This window comes from Columba livia, chromosome 1, assembly GCF_036013475.1.
Source record: "Columba livia isolate bColLiv1 breed racing homer chromosome 1, bColLiv1.pat.W.v2, whole genome shotgun sequence".
NCBI lineage: Eukaryota > Metazoa > Chordata > Aves > Columbiformes > Columbidae > Columba > Columba livia.
In genome coordinates this window covers 138,240,041-138,259,689 of record NC_088602.1, presented here as the reverse complement: position 1 = coordinate 138,259,689, position 19,649 = coordinate 138,240,041, and the positions used below count along the sequence as shown (strand labels likewise).

General features: G+C 39.2%; 1 protein-coding gene and 1 long non-coding RNA gene across 3 annotated transcripts in view; one reads left to right on the top strand and one right to left on the bottom strand.

Annotated features, from left to right (window-relative positions):
• SHISAL1 (shisa like 1) overlaps positions 1-19,649 on the top strand; it is a 208,813-nt gene that overhangs the window by 25,698 nt on the left and 163,466 nt on the right. The gene's annotated exons all lie outside the window — the stretch shown is intronic.
• On the bottom strand, positions 15,135-18,586 carry LOC110363550 (uncharacterized). Its single transcript, XR_002421728.2, has 3 exons — positions 17,945-18,586; positions 16,567-16,648; positions 15,135-15,562 (listed from the first exon to the last, which is right to left on the bottom strand). It is a non-coding gene; the product is annotated as an uncharacterized LOC110363550 (long non-coding RNA).

Here is a 19,649-nt window from a genome sequence, read left to right as displayed (position 1 = left end):
GTTAACTGCCACTTCAGTGAAAACTGGATACGTCAATATAAACCAAATGCGTAAAATCCAAATTCAACTTCTTAAATGCCGAAGAGTCTATTCAAAGCAACTTACACGAACATAAATGCATATTAGCTGCCTTACCTTCTTTCAAAATTTGTTTGTGGTCCAATTTCTGTAGGTAAAAGCCTGCTGAAACTAGTTTAAAATGCATGAGCCTACACCAGCTTATTCCATTTGAATTCCCCATATAGAAATCCTAGTAAGTCTCTTCATACTAAGAATTATTCTCTGAATGAAATTGTATCCAGTCTCAATTTTATGTGTGGAGAACACAGCAAAAGGATTCTTAGAGAGGTACACACTCCTTGTTGTTGGTGTTTGTTGTATGCCAGGCTGACCTTTTGGATGAAAATCTTTGTATTTGTGGAGTGAAGAGAGATTGATTTTGTTGCTTTATTCTAATTACACTACAATGTAGCAGTACTGCATGCTTTTGAAGGGTATTCAGGAACCAAAATGTCAATAGTACAACTTTCCATCTGCTCCCAATTTAATCTGAATGAGTTTGTGATTTTAGAGACGGAGGTTATTTCTGCCACTGGCAGTCGAAAGGTGGTAATCAGTTAATCAAAATGCATTGATTGCTCTAACTATTGCATCTTGAATAGGTTTTTTAGTCACCCACAATTTAGTTTTGGCATGTTTTGCTTTCTATCCAAGGCAAATCTATGGTTTGCAAAAACTTTTACTTCACCAAGAAAATCTTCTTTATTGAGATTTAGGGCCAGACCCACCAGTACATGCTGGCGGTGTTATGCCAGCCCAGTTACGTAAATTGGCTGGAAACAAACCAGGGAAATCAGTTTGAGCAACTTTGCACAGTTCCAAAGATACCAAGTGTACCAGACAGGCTGTATTCCTTGTAGCACAGAATATTAGATATAAAACAAAAACCTCTTTCCTATATGGATTCCAAGCTTTATGTGCAGCTTTTGATTTCTCAACAGAACAAATCATCATTTTGTTATTATTAGCTAGTACCAAAGCAATAATTCAGCTAGTGAGCAAGGATCCATTTGTATTTGATCCTGGGCCAGAGAGTTTAAAACCTGCACTTGTTCATTATGTTTTTATATAACAGTGAAAAATAACACTACTTCATTTCTACATGTCCAAGTTAGATGCAAACTTAGGGGGCTAATAATATTTTTTTAAACAAATAACCAAAAAAAAGCCCCCAAACTACCTGTCCTGGTGAGGAAGAAATGTGATGTAGAAATTTCTTCTAAGAGTGGTTAGTACAAAATCAGTCAGACTTTGCCTGAGTGCAAATGTAGGTCACAGGCAGTTGATTCCAGGTTTAAGGTCTTAGAAATATTGACCCTATTGAATAAACCAATGAGTACTTGAAAACAAATTGGTAAATGGTCATGTATTATTTCTGTGAATTGAAACCGTAAGGTTAGGGATTAAAGAGATGAATGGCAATCACTTTTCAGATATTGATACTTCAGAAGCACTGTTTTACAGGAAAAGAGCACATCTGCCTAGTAGTTTAATTTTGTATATGAACAGATTTGTCTACTTAGAGATGTGCAAAAGACCCAGTGGCCTTTGGATGAAACCTTTGATGATGCTGGTATTGGAACAAGAATCTGTCACAGTCTAACAAATATAAACCAGATCAGTCGTGCCCTATCTGAAGGGTCCTAAAAGCAGATCAAAATGAGTACTTCTAATTGCAGAAACAGAGAGTAAACTATTTTTCATGACAATAATACATCTAGAATTGAATAATCTCTCCATGGAGCACTGTCCACTTTGTCAAAACGCAGATCAGCCATGAATTGTAGTAAGGTAAGAGTGAAACTCCACCTTGGAATATGTTCCAGAAGGATTGTTCTTTAAGTATCTTGCTCTGGAAAGCATCAGTATGGATCCCTGCTGGAGATGAGAAGGTTCAGCTGGTCTGACTTGGTATGACAGTTGGTGAGAACAAGGAGTTGGAGCTGATTGTTGGACTTCAGTAAAGCAGCCTGTCCATTAATATGGTATTCAAAAACTAAAGCAGACCTAATGGAAGTGTGAAATAAATGAGAAACTTGCAAAGCCTCAGTTGTCTGAGGATTAATGATGAGAGAAGAGTGAAGTAGATGTTACCACAGGAGTTACAGCTACTGAAGATGATAAACTTGTCAGGCATTTGCCCACGGAGAGCAAGGATAAATAACAGAAAGAGCTCTAAGTCAAAAGGCAGCTGGGAACCAAGAATAGGCTCAGCAGCAGGAGAATGCTACATTTGGAGTACTGCATCCAGTTCTGAGCTCCCCAGTTTAAGAAAGACAAGGAATTACTGAAGAGAGTCCAACGGCAGGGTACAAAGATGATTAGGGGCCTGAAGAATCTTTCTTATGAAGACAGACTGAGAGAGCTGGGTCTGTTCAGCCTGGAGAAGAGAAGGCTGAGAGGGGATCTTATCAATGCTCACAAACATCTCAGGGCTGGGTGTCAAGAGGATGGGAACAGACTCTTTCCATTGGTGCCCAACGATAGGATGAGGGGCAACAGGCACAGACTGAAGCACGGGAGGTTCCATCTGAATATGAGGAGAAACTTCTTTACTCTGAGGGTACCAGAGCCCTGGAACAGGCTGCCCAGAGAGGTTGTGGAGTCTCCTTCTCTGGAGACATTCAAGACCTGCCTGGGCACATTCCGGTGTGATCTGCTCTAGGAGAACCTGCTTTAACAGGGGGCTTGGACTAGATGATCTCCAGAGGTCCCTTCCAACCCCAACCACTCTGTGATTCTGTAATTGTGCTACCACTGTTTTCCTCCATGGCGTGGTGAGTGCGGCCATCCTGTGAAAAGGAAGAAAATCTCCACTTTGAAAAAGTGTATCTTGAGATTGCCCCAAAATCAGCCATGCTTTTGAATATTAAGCCTCTGACAAGAACTTCTAGAAATGGTCAGAGTAACTTCCTTATGTTGACAACTCAAGATATCTGGCTCCAGTCTTGGTGCTTAGCAGATCCTGCTTTGAGTGGACTTGTGATGATTAAGGACAAGACAGTTAAAAATGTATAGGAGGTAGACGATTGACTTATTATGCACTGCTCTGTAAAGTTATCCTGGAAGGTACCATGCCAACAGTACATATGCTCTTTTTCAAGTGATGGGGAGAACCAAGTACAAGTTTCCTTCATTAAAAGGCCTTGGATAAAATCTGTGAGCCTCTCACAAATTTGGAAAACTTGAGAGCTAAAATTACAAGTGCACTGTAAGTCTGGACTATGTGTCATCTGATCTGCAACCATTCTACTAGACCTGCCAGACAGATGAAGACTTGAACCTGTGAAAAAGGATGAGGGATCAGTGAAATGGAAATTTATCATTTATTAAGAGCCTAGAAAATAAATACTTGATTGGATTTGGAATTCCAAACAAGCTTTGCAATGTCTGCTGGATTCAAGGAAGAGTAAAATTACCTTTAAATATCTGGAGTCGTGGATTAAAATTTATAGAAAAAAATGTTCTGGAGTGCCGAAGTGACTACTTCAGACACACTCATGCAACAACAGCAGCAATAATTCAAGGAACTACAAATTAAAATCAGTCTGAGAGCAGAGATCTAGACATAAGCTGAAGATTTGGAAGTTGAATTTTATTAAGACTGCTTGACATGTCCGGTGTTATAACCTAGAGGTCATTGATGAAAATAATTTGGATCTTATACTGGAGTCTGTCTAGCAGCTCAGTTGATTTGAGCTCCTTCCTGAGGCTGTGATTCTGATCTCAGAGAGGAGCACATGGCCCTAGTCTTTCTAGCTTGTTCAAATATGTTTTCAGGTGTGGCGAGGCAGCCAACAGACACAGAAATCTCCCACATTGATCCCATGTGGAAGCATGACACCAAAACCTCCACAGTCAAAGAAAGGGTAATTTTTCAGCTTCTTTTTCTTAAGAGATAAAAGTATGTATATCCTTGTAGCTACAACTGATGATTCAGAGAGCCAGCTTAAAAACAAACAGACAACAAACAAATAAACAAACCCCCATAACCTAGAAAAAACAAAGCTTTGTCTGTTCCATACCTGAAAGGAAACACAACTGTCTTCAGACATAGCATGTCCTTGATCTAGGAGGGCTAGTCCTCTCCTGCTCTTGGTTTCAGCACAGGTTCTACCTTGGATCACAGAAAATCCTTAGTAAAAGATTTGAAATTTAGATTTGAATCAGTGTTCCTCAGAAAAACTTCCTTCTTGTGTATCTTCACATTATTAAAGCAGGTAGTAGGTTATTGATATGGGTAAAGCAGTGCTGGATAGAAAACAAAAGGCTGACATTTATAGCTGTGTATTAAAACCCATTCTCAGGCCTTTTCATTATAAAAATCAGTCTTGCCATAAGATTTACTGTTCACAAATCCGTGTTGCTATTTATTGCAAACTTTGCCAATTAAAAGGAACAAGCTCTATTCCTTGTTGCTTGCAAAGGTAAATCTCTCCATCTGCCTAATCCTACAGACCTGTGCTAGCTTAAATATTTTCTGACATAAGCTCATGTTTGTAAAATAGTACTCCTCCTCCCAAACCTGCAGGAAGCCAGGATATTTTAGGGTAAGCAGAGGAATCAGCAAAGGCTCTTTTTTAGGCCTTCACTGAAGCTGATGCACTCTGGGGAACTAAACATCTTTCACATCAAATCTCACAGTGAGAACTCTGAAGCGACTGTCAACTGTGCCCTGTCTTTCATTTTTCCTTTTATTAAATGGTGAACTTTTGAGTAAGCAATCAAGCACATTTTAATTCCCGTGCCTACATCTTTTGAATGGCAGAGATTTTTAAAGAGCCACAGTTCATCAATACTTATTACTAACAGTTTATACAGCCCTACAGCTTAAGCCAGATCAAATTAGCAGTGGTAGCTTTGGAAGAAAAATATAAAATGGTTGGTTGCTGATGCTTCACTGGCAGAAATGTTCACCTAGCCTCCTTTCTGTCTTCATCAGTTTTGTCAGGAATAAGCTATTGACCATGGGGCACTTAATAGAATTTAACATCTACCTGGTTGTAGGAAAGAATCCATGACCAAGTTTTCTGGTACCATATAAGCAGAACATACTATCAATGGCATTGAACAGCTGCAAATTAACAGACATGCAAGGAAAATTCAGTTTAATAGTCAAGAGAGTGATATGCTGAAACATGAGGTACAGAAGTTAGGGAGTCTCCACTACTATGAGCCTTTAAAAGCAGCTTAACAAGTATCTGTCAGAAATGACGGAGAGTTGATCTTGCCCTAGGAGGAGAAAGGTATATTAAAGGACCCTTTACTAAATGTCCCTCCCAGCCCTGAAGATCTGTGCTTAGCTAAAGCCAAGTAGAAGTGATGTACATGCTGGCCTTGCCCAGTGACCTTGCTGCCACAGAGAGTCACTGCTCAGTAAATGCACCTTGACTTCAGCAACAAAATGTAGTAGCAGATGTCCATGGTCACAGGACATAAAAAAAATCAACCTCTGTTGTTTTCACTATGCAGAATCAAGTCAAAATGACTTTTTTTTTTTCTTTTGACGGTGCAAAGCCAGCAATGTAATGCTGCCTCCTTCTGCTCCAGAAGCAGGTGGTGGAGCCCGGCCCTCTCTCATCTTGGTGTTGGACACCAGCCAGCATTTCTCCCTCACCTTCCCTTTGAGCAGTGTAATTCAGTCTAATTTTTTTTTTTTTTTTTTTTTTAATGTGTTATCTGTGGAAAAAATGAAGGGAGAGTTTCCCTAATAATTTTGTATAAGGAGGATATTGGTGTTTTCTGTAGCTGCAGATACATTTTTGATTTTTTATTTTTGTTGTTACTTTACAGAGCCAGGATTTTCAGACATCTGCTCTGTTACTTTTAAAATTTACTAGCAAGCTGTAAAAAATAAAGGGAAGTAATCTCTGATACTGTGGGTGAGGGATGCACAGCTTAGAGAACAGGTTTCTAATTGAAGTTTTAATGAGTTCTGTCCCCGATTTAGAGTGATCTCAGAGTTAGTATGTGTTTACCAGTAACCTATTACAGAGGCATTAAACATCATGTTTGTAAAAGGATTCTTGAAAGGTGGATACAGACCTCTGAAGTTGTCCTGTTTATTTGACATCTGTAGGCTGACTTTGAAATAAGTGCCAATAAGGCACAAAGCAAATTGGTCCTCACACTAGCTTTTCTGACAAAATTGAACAGAAGTAGGGGGAAAAAGCTTCCCCTGCACCTTTCTTCGGCTACAGCCATGCATATGATTCCCATACTTTCCCAGTGCTTTTAAATCACAGTTAAAATAGGGGGTGTAAAACTCCCCTCTGATACCTCTGTTGCTTAACAAGTTGACCTTTAAGCAACGCACGATTATTTTCTGTGTCTTCTTCTCTTTAAATCTCTGCATCAGCTTCACAGCTTTTTCATTTCTACCTTCCATTTATTAAGCTTTAAAGCTAATATACCAGGTTGAATTTACCAGCATACTCTTGTTTTGTGCAGCCTTCGTGATGCAGGAGAGCTGTAAACTTAGACCAGCCAGGCTAAGGCAGTTTTATAGCCTCTGAGTATTGCCAGAGAAAGGCAAAGCAGCTGGAGCACATTAGTGAATACATCCCACTATTTTACATTCTGAACTGTTGATAGTTCTCTTAGGTGCACTGACAAATATTGGTTAGAGTAATTTATAATTAGTTGATCTTCCTTCACTTATAATCCTGCACTAGAGAATTCTTTCTTTCCTGAAGAAAAGTTTGGTTTGTTCTGAAGGCCTAAAATTGCTCTTGATTTTTAATAAAACTGACCTGAGAGGATTTGTGTTGGGAGACAGCAATTACAGCAATTAATTATTTGGAAAGTGCAGTTCCTCCCCCCTGCATTTCCTCATCTAGCTTGTTCACAGTTCAATTATTTTTTTGTTTTGTTTTTAATATATATTTTTTTAAGTACTAACCATAAATCATTGTTATCTTCTTCCCCCTGCCTGCAAAACAAATGGAAGAGCACGAGGTTCAGCCTGTTTCTTAGCAGAAGCAGAATTGAGTGCCACACAAACAGCCCTGCACTTCATAGTAGTTTCAGCAGAACAGTCTGGTGTTCAGAGGTGCTCAACATGGTGAAATTGGTGACTTCTGCAGCTTCTCTACCCTCATTTCAAGAGAGTTGCTGTACAGATAATTTTTTGAATAATGCTCTGTATGAGCCAGCCTGTATCTTAAGTCCTATTTTCTTTACCTTTCACCTGCAGCACTTAATATTTTGTAAATGACATTGGCTTTTAATAGAACATATTTTTTCCAGCACAATCTTTGCAATGTCCCTTTTATAGTCAGTATTAGAAATGAAATTATCTGGAAAGCAGTATTTACTTCAGAGGCAAACTGTGAACTATACTTACAGCAGTAAAATATAAATGTATCCTAAAGAAAGTGAAATGTCTTGCACTAACCTATCAGATAGAGACAAAAAGCTGGTGGTTAGAGAGTTGAACATTTCAACTTCTTCAAATGCTTTTGTCTAATATCCTTGGCCAAGTCAAGTGTTGAGTTGATATATAAGTAGGAAAAACAAATCATTACAATTCTGCTAGACAAAGACTGCAGAAAGCTAAGGATTATTAATTTGTCGTTGTTGTTTGAGAAAATAGTATTATAAGCCAAGCTTTAAATTGGAAAGCAGATGGTAAGTTTCTTTCTTTATAAACAACCAAATGTCAGCCAAAATATTAATAAAGAATATTTCAGGGTCCTAGAGGTTTATAACAATAAGCTTAAAATTCCCCAAATGTCTGATCTATCAAGAAAGTCATAATTGCAGAGACCTAGTTAAAGTAATCCAAGGTTTTACTGTGAGAATATGGCAATTTTTTCAGATGTGTTTGATTCAGAGACTTTAGAAAATCCAGGTTGTTGAGTTGTGAACCCCTTTACACATGTAAGTACTACACAAATTTAATGCATTTCCTTTATGCAAAAAATATAAAAATCAAGAAGAAATGCACAGTTTGATCTATGGCTTAAAAATGTTAACAGACACTTTCTGGGTTTGCAGAAATATGCAAATAGACAAGACTAAGCTTATCAAGGCTGACCTTAAATTCTGTAGGATTTAGCGTATTTTAAATTTCATCTGTTTGATACACTACTAGAGTTAATATTTGGCGGGTTTCTGAAATCCACTGGAACTCGCAATAGGTTGTGTTTTGTTACTACTCTGCAGAAAGGAAACATCCCATTCTGTTGCATTTAAACTGAACTTCTACAAAACCTCAACAAATCAATCAACTCCATCTTACACATACGCTTGAGGGCACAGGCAAGTCTGTACCATTTTCCGCCCAGCTGATAGTCAATAATCCTGCTGCTGTAATGTTAATAGGCTCAAAGGCTGCTAATGATTTCTGTCTCTGATCCTTTTTACACTACAAGAGAAATTGGGGGAGCTGCTTGATTTCACAGATATGAGTCCTGAATTGAGGTCTGTGTTTTTTCTTGATTTCTAGTATCTATAGTTGCAAGCTATCTGAATCTGAGAGACTTGAAAGAAGGTTCCTTGGTTTTAAGTTTCCTTGTGTAACTACCCAAAATTAGGCCACAAACCCTTGGAGGGAGGTGTGGGGCAACTGTGCTGCTCTGTCCCTTGATGTTAAAAGCTTGTAAATTCAGAAGTGCAGCACCCATTTAGAATAATGATGATGGTGATTGTGTGCCTAACCTCCTCAGTGGCAAGCTACAAGTAGAAGAGCAGTCCCATTATTTAGCCAGCTGTGGTGGCTCCCAGTTTAAGAAGAGGGCTCCTTCAGGTTAAGATAATGGAAGCTCAAGTGCTTAGGAGTGAAGTTGGATGCCAGCTACCAACCTTGTCCTGCAGAAAGGTCTCCCAGGTGAAGCTTCTCCAGTGGCAGCACTTCAAGACGGGTGCCTGGAGCCAAAAACTGATTTTACTACAGCTTCTGATGCTAGCTGGGGCTGTCAGGGAATCTAGTCAAGCAATTGCTGGGCAATGGTACACAGGCAGTTTAGTGATAACTGGGGTAGACGGACCTCCCTCACCTGCTGTTTTCAACCCAAGTGACTGTGTCTGAGCAGTTGGGAAGGTTGGGTTTGACCATGCACACCAAGAAGTACACAAATTATCCCATTGAAAAGGATGAGTGTCCCTTCCCCACCTATCTAAGTGAGGTCCTAGAGATCTTACACTGATCCAGAAGCTACTGTTTTGGATGGGCCAGCTCTGGTGAGAACTGCCGGGCACGTTTGTGACTACTGGCAAGACTGTAAAGTGGCTGTATTAAAAATGAATAAGCCTTTGCTAGATCCGTAGCTGAGATCAGTGCTGACAGCAACGCTGGAAGCTGCAGCAAGACCCACTGCTGCTCTTGTTACTCTTGGGGCCCTACTGATATCACTTTCCCCTGTAAGTACAACCTACATGCTTTGTAAAACTCTGTTTTCATTGGACTCAGTCGTAGTAACTAAGAAAAATTATGAGATAATAAAAATCAACCCAAAACTCTTCCTTTTTCTCCCCTCTGGGTTCAACAGCTTCCTCCTTCAAGGTTGCTAAGCCTAAAATTAAACTTACAATGCTGCTTCCATGCAAACATTCTCACCCCCTTCATATACAGATATAGTGTCAGGTTATGTCTTAGTAAAGCCGCACAACCTACCAAACAAATACCAAGCTTTTACTAAGGTGAAATGGGCTAGCAACCCCTCACAGTTGAAGGATATGGTTTGGCTGTTGCTTTGTTCTCTAAAAACAAGAAAAATAAACAGTCACCAAATTTCTTATCAGAAGATTGAACCAGAACATGAAATCTGGGCAGTTCTTAAAGGTTTAATTAAACATGCTTAGTTGTCTTGCACAATGCATTAACACAGTGAACTCAAGAGTCTTTCTCCGCCCAGTGGAAGCTTTCAGGATTCTTCATTTGCATCCTCTTACATCACTGTTTGTCTGCAGATCAGCCTGGATCAGTAATGGTACGTGACAAGCTGAATAAAAATGACAAAATCCTGCCAGGTGAAATTTAACTACTTTAATTTTTTTTTTCTTCCAGTGATCTGTAAAGCTGCTTGTCAATTACATTTTTTGTTATGCGAAAAACAACTGATAATAATTCAAGGAAGGAGGAATAGTTCTTGATTCTTTTTATCTTCTCCATTTGTGCTGCTGGCCACATCCTTTCTCAAAACATTGCCCCATTTCTATGCTGCTAGAAGATATTCAAATGTATTTTCTAATGCTGCTGGAATGTTCAGTTTGTCCAAAGATGCAGATCCTTGCCAAAAAGGCTGGGCCTTTCTTAGTTAAGTGGTTTTGTTGCACATGTAGTAGGGTAAGATATTCTTTGTCTTGACTTCTGTCCCTAGTCCAGCTCTGTAGCTTTATAAAGTCATATAAAAGCAGACTTAAAAGTCTTCAATGTTTCTAGCTGTCTGAGTTTGTACCTAATTACATTTTCTATTCCCTGTAGAAGCGGAGAGAGACTTTTTATATTGACTTTCCCATGTTGCTATTGTATTCCCAGTAGCTTTCACAGAAATAGTCTTCCTAGAGCAGTATTAAGTAGTAGTGATTATCTGATAGTGTAATGTTGTATTTTGGGAATATCAACTCCCACAGTCTCATCAAAAGATGATGGGCCTCATTATTCTAGGGAATGTGTGAAGTAAGGAATGGCAGGTATTGCAGAGATGAGGCCACCAGCATCAGTACTGTGACAACGTACTGGCTTGTACATCCAAAGGACCGGAGGTGCAGGCAAATTTTGTCTTTTAGGGGGATATTTCAATGTTATGCAAAATACTGACTTTTTATTTCAATTGCACTATAATAATTTAACTATAATAGCATTAGTATTGAAATGTTAAAATTAATAACTACAGTTATCATATTAGCATTATAGTCATAGTTGTGTGAAACTTAAAAATCTGCAGTGTCTTCCTTTGCCCTGGTACCCCATCTGTGCAGTAATTCCCAGAAATGCCATGGGAAGCCTGGATGAAAACTTAGTTGCTAAAGAGTTGCCAACCTCAGGTAGCAGGAAACTGCTAGACTACCTAGAAAGATCCATTTATTTCAATGGATTAGTTAGTACACTTTTCTAAATAGAGAACAGAGGAGGGATTTAGACACTCAACCACAGACGCTTAATGCTGTTTTGGGTGCACTAGGCTAGCTGCCTGGCCTCCAGCTGTGGCTCTGAAAAGACTCATGTCTTCCATAGCTCCTGCCAGCCCTTTACAGACTTCTTCGATACCCTGGGACATCTAAAATGGCACAAGACATCTCTATTTATACACCTGAATCAGCCCCCAAAACTGCTAAGGAGTTAATTGTGAAAACTGGAATTAGAATCTGAAATTCAAATTATACTGTGTAGTCATTTACATTTGGAGTTGGGCTTCCCTCTGCTCTGTGTCAGGGCAGGGGAGGAAGGGTCGGTGTTCTCCTCCTCCTTCTCCTGTTATTCAGCATGTTTTATGCTCAGTGGTTGCCCCCCTCTATAAGAGTCAGTCTGAAGAACAGTATTTGCCTCAACATCGCCATCAGGGACTTGGAGAATAGATGCCGGGATGGAAAGAACTGTACAAGGACTTGGAGAGAGGCCTGAAGAAAAGAGTTGTGTTGTACAGGTCTCTCAGACCTGGGGCTACAAGTAACAATAACTGCTGTCCAGAAGATGGATTTCACCTGCTGCCTCAGCCAAACCTGCCCCCACATCCTCCCTGTTAGTAAGGCCAACAAAGAAAAGCATGTGCAAAGGCTCACCAAAGGTCTTGAGGTCACCCAGTGGACAAGTAAGAAACCCCTGAATGTGAAGCGACGCAGGCACAGATGGGTTCTGGCAAGCAATGTGGGGACTCTTTCGGCCTGCACAGTTAAGCCTGGATTGCGACACAAAAATGGAGATTGGCCTTAATCCATGGGAGAGAGGAGGAGTGAAGCACTGCTGCTAAGCATAAAAGATGGTTCCTGACTGAATGTCGTAAAGATTTCCCGGCCAAAGGACCACGGATCATGACGGAGGACCACCAGGATGCTGTTCGGAACCTGGGACCATAGGGACGCCTTTGGACCCGTGGTGGTAGCTAATCTTCTTTCCCTTTTTTTTCTCTCTTTCTCTTTTCTCCACTTTCTCTATCATGTGCCACTTCACAGGCAAAATAATAAAGTTACACTGTTTGATTGAATTATAACCCCTTGGCATTTTAGTCACCTTAATTTTGCGCTTCGAGATCAAGGTAAACAAGCCATCACAAGTCCATCACTGAATGAACCGTAACACCTTTCAACCTTGTTTCCAAAGGCAGGACATTCTTCAGCATGAAAATACAATGCAAAAATGGGAAATATGACATGCTGTGCCATGGAGTGTTTGTGTTGATAAGACAAAAGTGCCAGCACATGCAAAGGACACAGTCATTGCAGATTTTTATCTTGCTTGTGGTGAGGCCGAACCTCTGATCTTCTAGGAATTTCCAGATGAGGATGCTAGTGGGATACGTAGAAAGGGGTTGCCTTTTTTTCCTCTCTTCCTGTCTTTTTTTCTTCTCTCTTAAGCTAGCAGGAATTAAAAGAGTAGGCAGTCTTTATTAAAAATATGGACTTCAAGAGACGTTTCACAGGCAAATGATGACGAATTAGCATATTGCAAGACCTAATAGTTAAAACTAAGAGACATTCTGTCTTTAAAAGAAATTAAAACTGTAAAAAACGCTTTAAAAAGATATGCAGTTAGATCCACTAGAAGGTTTTATTTTGACTTTGGTCTTTTGAGCAAAAGCTTGATATGCTTTGTATCAGGTAGTTAATTTTCCAAAAAGGACCTCTGCTAATGTATATAAATGAGCAACCTCCCCTGTTGTGTTTCTGCAGTCATGGTGGCTGTTTGTGCACAGGTGTACCAGATTCCCATCTCTCTGATCGTCAGCAATCTTTTCTCTCGAATCCCTAAATTTGCCTGCTTATGCTCTGATTTTGTTATCGTAATCTGAAGATTTATTTTCAAATAATTTTCAATTTTTATTTTGGAAAGAAGATGTATTTTTCAGATATTTCTGTTCAGATCTTCTCCTTTTTAATAAGCCTTGGCTTTGATGATTGGATACTTTCTGCTGAAAAACATTTATTGTAGAAGATTTCTTATCATATTTATTTGTATTAAGGGAGTTAATTTGTTTTTCTATGAAATAGGATAATATGCAATGCAAAACAATCACTTCTCATCAATATTAAACATTTGATTCAAATAATATAAATGTCTAGTATTAGCCTGAGATAGTAATTTGCTTGGAAAAATATGGTAGTTTTTTACATACCCGCTCATTATACATGAAATAAAAAATAAACCAATTTAACTGACTGAAAGAAAAAAAAAAAAATCAGAGCACATTACACAGTATAATTCCAGTTTATCTATGGGATTCTGTACTTCTCTGAGGACTGAAATAACCATATGAATTGACCCAAGAATATAAATGAAACATCTGAATGATGTTGAGCTGTGTCCAGTTTTACCCCAAGCTCACTGCGCAAGTAAACTTGTGATGAAATTTGGGTCCCATTCTGGACAAACAAAGTTTCTATAGATTTCAGCTGCCCCCAGATCACTGCCTTCACCACAGGGACTTCTTTGCAGATTTACTTGCTTTGGTAGGTACACAAATACAGGCCAAAGGATCAAAACCAACCATTTGGGTGCAAATAACAGGGATATAGGAAATGGCAGAAATGGTTAAAGTCTTCTTTATCGTAAGACTTTCTATGGCTTTTTCTACTTGATCAATCCGGAATTTATGCATGTAAGATCAGGACATAAAATCTGCAATGAGGTGTTATCAAAGACTAGAGCCTAAATAAACTCAAAGACTGTCTAGCCTAAATAAACAGCACTCATAACCTAATATATGCAATGTCTCTCAGAGAAATTGTATGTAGGCTTTTGATCAGTGACTGACTTGGGATGTTTATTGCCATAGGAAAAGAAGCATTAATACTTCTTTATGCTTTCATGCTAGTATGTGTGTCAATATTTTAATACGTAATGTCTGAAGTCTGCACAGAGTTTTTATCCTTCCATGGATTAACAAAGACTCTGGAGTTTTCTCACAGTTTCCCATTGTCATAGGCTCCGTGCAAAAATACCTAAAACAAAAAATGTATGTAGGTACCAGCTTTATAATATTTTGATTGCATAGAGATTTTGTCAGAAGAGAAAGGAAATATAAATATGGCAAGTTTTTTATAAGTGTGCCATTTGCCCATCTCTGCTACTAAGTGAAGCCGGTGACTCTCACACCAGCACTGACCAGGCAGGGCTACTTGTTGAAACTCTTGAAAATATCAACTTAATAGTTAAACAGCTCAGTTGCAGCCTCAGGAAATACTACCTGACATAATCCCTTTAGCACAAAGAAAGTGACCCTTATGGGTGACGCAGCACGCTGTATTTGCACTGGTTTTCCGTAATGCCAGGTATTGGTGAAATGAAAAGTGAGGTGTTTCAACAAGATCTTTTTTTAACCTCTCTGGTTTCGGTGCTTGAGTCTGCATGCACTTAACTTTGGGATGTATCTTTGCTCTCTCAGCGTACACGATGCTGAATGACTATTAATGACAGGTGTGTGCAACAGGATTTACATGTATGAAGAGTGTGTGTTGTGCAAGGTGTTCAAGCAGTGTGATGGCAGCCACAAGGAGACAGGCCCACAGGCTCACACAGGCAGCACCAGGCACTTTTTTGGGAACTGCAAAATGTTTTTCCTAAGAGCTAGCCACTCGCTTCTGTGTGGGCTGATATTCAGGGCATGCATTAGTTTAATTATGGTGCTGCTTTCCTCAAGTGGGTCCTCTGCAAGGGACAAGGCAAGTGGCACAGGTGCCTTCAGCACCCAGGCACACACTACAAAAGTAGGAAAGCTGTTTATTGGCACTTTTCTAAAAAATTAGAAGTACAATTTTGAGCCATTTGGTCATTCCAGTGAAACACAGAAGGTATTTACTTGATAAAGCATAGGCAGCACTGTCAGCGAAGGACAGCATTTGTGATAGAGTGGCTGAGCTGTGTGGGCTTAAAAACACCGTCTGGTCTAAAATAGATCTGAAGGAAAGCTTCTCCCTGAGCTTGGCATCAGTCATTTTAGCTAGCACAGAGAGACAGTCCCCTCACAGCCTTGGAATATTTTGGAGTTACTTGTGCACCATTACAAAATGCCTGTCCCCATGCTTTTTCCAGAAAAAACTTATGTAGGGGTGGGTTTTCCTGAATATATGTCCCCTACTTTCCATTGTTGCAATTCATATGCTGGGCTCTCCCTGTGTATGGAGAATCTGATTCTAACCTGTAAGACAGTCTCCAACACACTGTTAATGCAAAGAAACAAAGCATTTTAGTATGTGTCTCCAAGCATCTGATCATCTTCTTGCAGCTGCGGCGAGGATGGGGATGGAGGAGGTGTGGAAGACATTTGTGGTGTCCTGCAGCCCTTAAGTCATGTTAGAACTTGACCTGAAGGAGGAGGGCGATCAGCTCCTGCACAGCAAACACCTGGGGTAGAGAGAGGAGGGAGTGAAGTGTGTGGTTACAGGTGGAAAGCACCTCAAAATCTAAAAATACAGATGGGCTCAAATTAAAACTTTGGGTCCAAACACAGGAAGCCCAGAAATAGAGCGGAATGCCAATCTCTTGCACAAATTGGACCTGCCTCTACTTGCTACACAGATTTTTACTCATAGTAGGAAAACTGGAAAGCTCCATTGGCTGAGCTGACAGCATCATAGCATGTTAATGGAAAGCGGTAACAGCAAAACAACAATAGCAAAGAATAGCAGGAAAAATACTTTTCCTTTTTGTCCAGGGTTGAAGAATGATTTTTTAAACCACACAGAATATTGGTCTGTACGTGACAGTGTGCTGGCAATGAAGGCGACAGGAGGGGGAAGAAGAGAGGGAGAAGCTATGAATTAACTAGTTAATAATCTCCATGAATTTTCTAGTGTCTTAATGAAACTGCTGATATATTTGACTTGAAGCTGTTCACATTTTTTTCATTTGAGCCACATCAAAGCATTTCTTTCTATGGGATTCCCTGCTTTAAAAACCCCATAAATTAGCACTTTCCAATTGCATTTTTATTAAGTAGCAAATATTACTTCAGAATGAAAAGTTTTGACTATTTAGTAGAGGTTATGCCTGCAGCTAAATACATGGATTTCATATAATTTCCTTTTAGTTAAGGTAGTTGGGAGTGTATATAGGTATTTAAAGTCAATAACTGTAATCAATATTTTAAATGGTAACTGGTAGCACTGTTTAAACATGTAAAGGGGCTGCATCGAAATTGAGATTCTTTGCTTGGACTCACACAAGAAGCCTATATCTTTGGTTCCAGAAATTTGATTTGATCACAATTTTGAAAATCTAGTAGTGAATGTCAATACTAGGTTTTGCTTGGTTCTAATTAACCTAAATCTTTTACCTCATCCATCTAACTGAAGTATACAACTTCATATCCTAATATCTTTTTCAGTCTCATGGTCACCACACCTTACCATTGCCTTCTGTCTGCTGCCTTCTAGTGATGTCTTAACACCATCCTTCAGCATCTCCCAGCATTCTTCTGCATTTTCTATGCTGGAGACAGGAAGAAGTAGCATTTAAAATTCCAATGTGCGGGTACTGAAGAGATTCAGTGTCTGCCTACAATGCCATTGGTGTTTGGCATTAAGTCTTGCACTCAGATTGGCCATGCTTGATTTCTAATGACCCGAGATGTTCAGGAGATGTGGCCATATTCAAATATGGTGAACATAGCTGAATTTACTAAAAGAGTGATGTCTTGAAGCAATTTAGGTAGGGCTTCAGAAATATTTTCAGAAAAATGTGTGCTTTAAATGTACAAATGGTTTTAAGTAGATGTTTTAAATACATGTGTTTTAACTCCATGAAGTCCAAACCTTGCTTTTCGTGTGGTTTTTGTGTCTGAAGAAAGGCTAGGAGGGCAGGATTTCAACCAAGGTGGTGGAACTCACTGGCAATTGAAGAAGAAAGGTTTTTAAAATGGGGTTTTCACATTTTTGGTGGAAATGCAATTTCCCCACACAAACTCCAAAGCCCCTTAAAGCCACTCCTCCTTAGGACTACTTGGTAGATACTGGTTACTGAAGCCATGTTGTTACAGGCTAATCAGTCAAGTTGTTTCTTCCAATCCACCTCTATCTAGCAGAGTTCTGAAGAAAGTATTTTATCTCAAATGCTGAGGAGTGATCCTCACCTGCTGCTGCTGATTTATATTGTTATATGATTAATTCTTGTATTCCTCTATGGTAATCCAAAGCTTATAGACCCATTGCCCTTACTTTTCCTCCATTCAACACCACAATGAAGGGATGGCTACAGAGTCTGAGGCTTTAAGGAAACTATAACTCATTTCAGTTAATAAAATATTTTTTTTTTCAGTCTTGTATTTGTTGATTTTTGAATTACAAGTAGTTTAAGATGGTGATATCAGTATAACGTTACTTTTTAAAAAACACTTTATGATTTGATTTATGGCTTAATCTTAATCTTTGTTTATAGGTACAGTTCTGGTGGGTATCTCTCTTTGAAGAATTATCAGACCCCTTTGAGATGTCCTAGTCAAATTAGATCTATTTTGCCCTGCCAGCAAAGGGCTGCAATCCTAATTTTACATGGATGGTGGTGAACACTGTAGTAACTATTCCCATGTGGGAAAGAGATGATAGAGATGTCACAAGACTGCCAGGGAAATGACTGCTCAGAGATAATAAAAAAGTAAATTGAATATTTGATATTATTAGGAAACCAATGGAAAGCAAGACTAAGCCACTCTGTATACATTTGTTATGTGCTCACACAAAGGCAAACTTGAAACAGAAGCAAATGGCCTTGAGCGTGGAGGCATCTCACCTGGATAACTACTGCAGCTTTCTCCAAGAGTACAAAATGCCTTGCTCTGTGCATAGCTTTCTTCACATATTGTTGTTTCAATTTTCTCTGTCTTCTGAAACCTTCTTTGGGATTGGTTTAAGTAGTCAAGAGCAATCCACAGGTTTTCTGCGTAGCCGGTATGGCCTCTGAACCGCGTAGTCCCTCTCAGCCCAGATGACGTTCTTGGGTCACCTCACAATGAAGCTATTTGGTCTACTCTCAGCTCTGGAACAGGTCTGTCTGTTCTCCTGTCTCCCCAGTTTTCTAATGCATCATTTCACAGGCAGTTTTATCTGGTCTCCTTTGTCAACTCACTTCACTAAGAGAATTTCAGAAGTCATGTGGCTTATCAGCTCTTGACTGTTACCTAATGGTTACTCAAAAATGTTTGAAGCTACACATAGATTTTACAAATTACTCTGGACCTGTATTGGTCACATTAGATTTATTTTGATCTGAATAGAAGAATCACATGGTGTTTGTTTGGTTTTTGTTTTTGTTTTTTTCCTTGTCTCTTAATGGTTAAAGGGTCTTAACCTGTGGCTAGAGTTTGTGGAGAGCTTCTTTTAAATGGTTGTGAATTCATTCATGAAGGTCCTAAGATCTTTACTAAAGTTCTTTCCATCCCCATACATCAGTATCATTTGTTTTACCTGTTAAAAAAAGGATATTTGTGTTTGCGTTCTTCTATTTCCAACAATTTTAATAGATATGTTTTGCATTTATGTTGGCCTTTTTAGAAAGTTGCCTGATTCAATTCTGACATGCTCTAGAAATTACAGAATTCTAACTTTAGTTTCCTCATACTGCATCTCTATTAGAGAAATATTCTTTCCTAGACAGTTAACCTTTACTATCACATTTCTGACTGAATCATCAGCAATTATTTTGTCCCCGAGGGGTGTTTTCATGGCTTTTCAGAGATTTATGGGTAACCATCTTATGGTAACATAGTCACAGAAAGGGTTTTATTTCTCATTTTTTTTCTTTTTTTTTTTTTTTTTAAAAATAATAATTCAGGTACACGTCACCTAGGAACAAGTTAATGAGCCTCCATGAGTTGGTATATGAGCTGCTCATTGTCTGCAGTGGTAAGCAGGGTGGTGTGAGCCGTATGAACATGAAGGAAGACTTTGCAGTCCAGCATTATTCTGTGGATCCTTTTTGGTAATTAGGAAGAAGCTGTTTTCAAGTATGTTCTGCATGAGGCTGAAAAACTGGTGTAATTCTTCCTTTTTGGCACATGTGTCACTATGACTTACTTCTTTCATGAAATTAAGCATCTATGAGCTCCGTCTTTTGAGTCCTCAGGGATCAACTTCTCTGTGATGGTGGGGGGGTGTAGTCATAATCCTTTTTTCAGATGAGGTTATAATTCTCATTCTGGTTGGAGGCCCAGCTAGATACAGGCTTATAAAATGTATGGAATTATTATTGAGACATATATTCCATAGCAAGGGACAGTAATTCTGGATCATAAAGCCTCAAAGAGCATTTAATCCATCTGCATTGGACAAGAATAGGATTTGCTGGCATAAAGCTAGCAATCCCCTTTTTTCCAGCCACCAATTCAGTGCAGGAAAAAGGAGAAAAATACGGGTTTTAACTGATGAGCGCTGGCAAATCTCGCTGTTGAGGTTTCAGATGTTATCCAGCTCTTTCTCCTGTCTCACTGCCAGTGGTT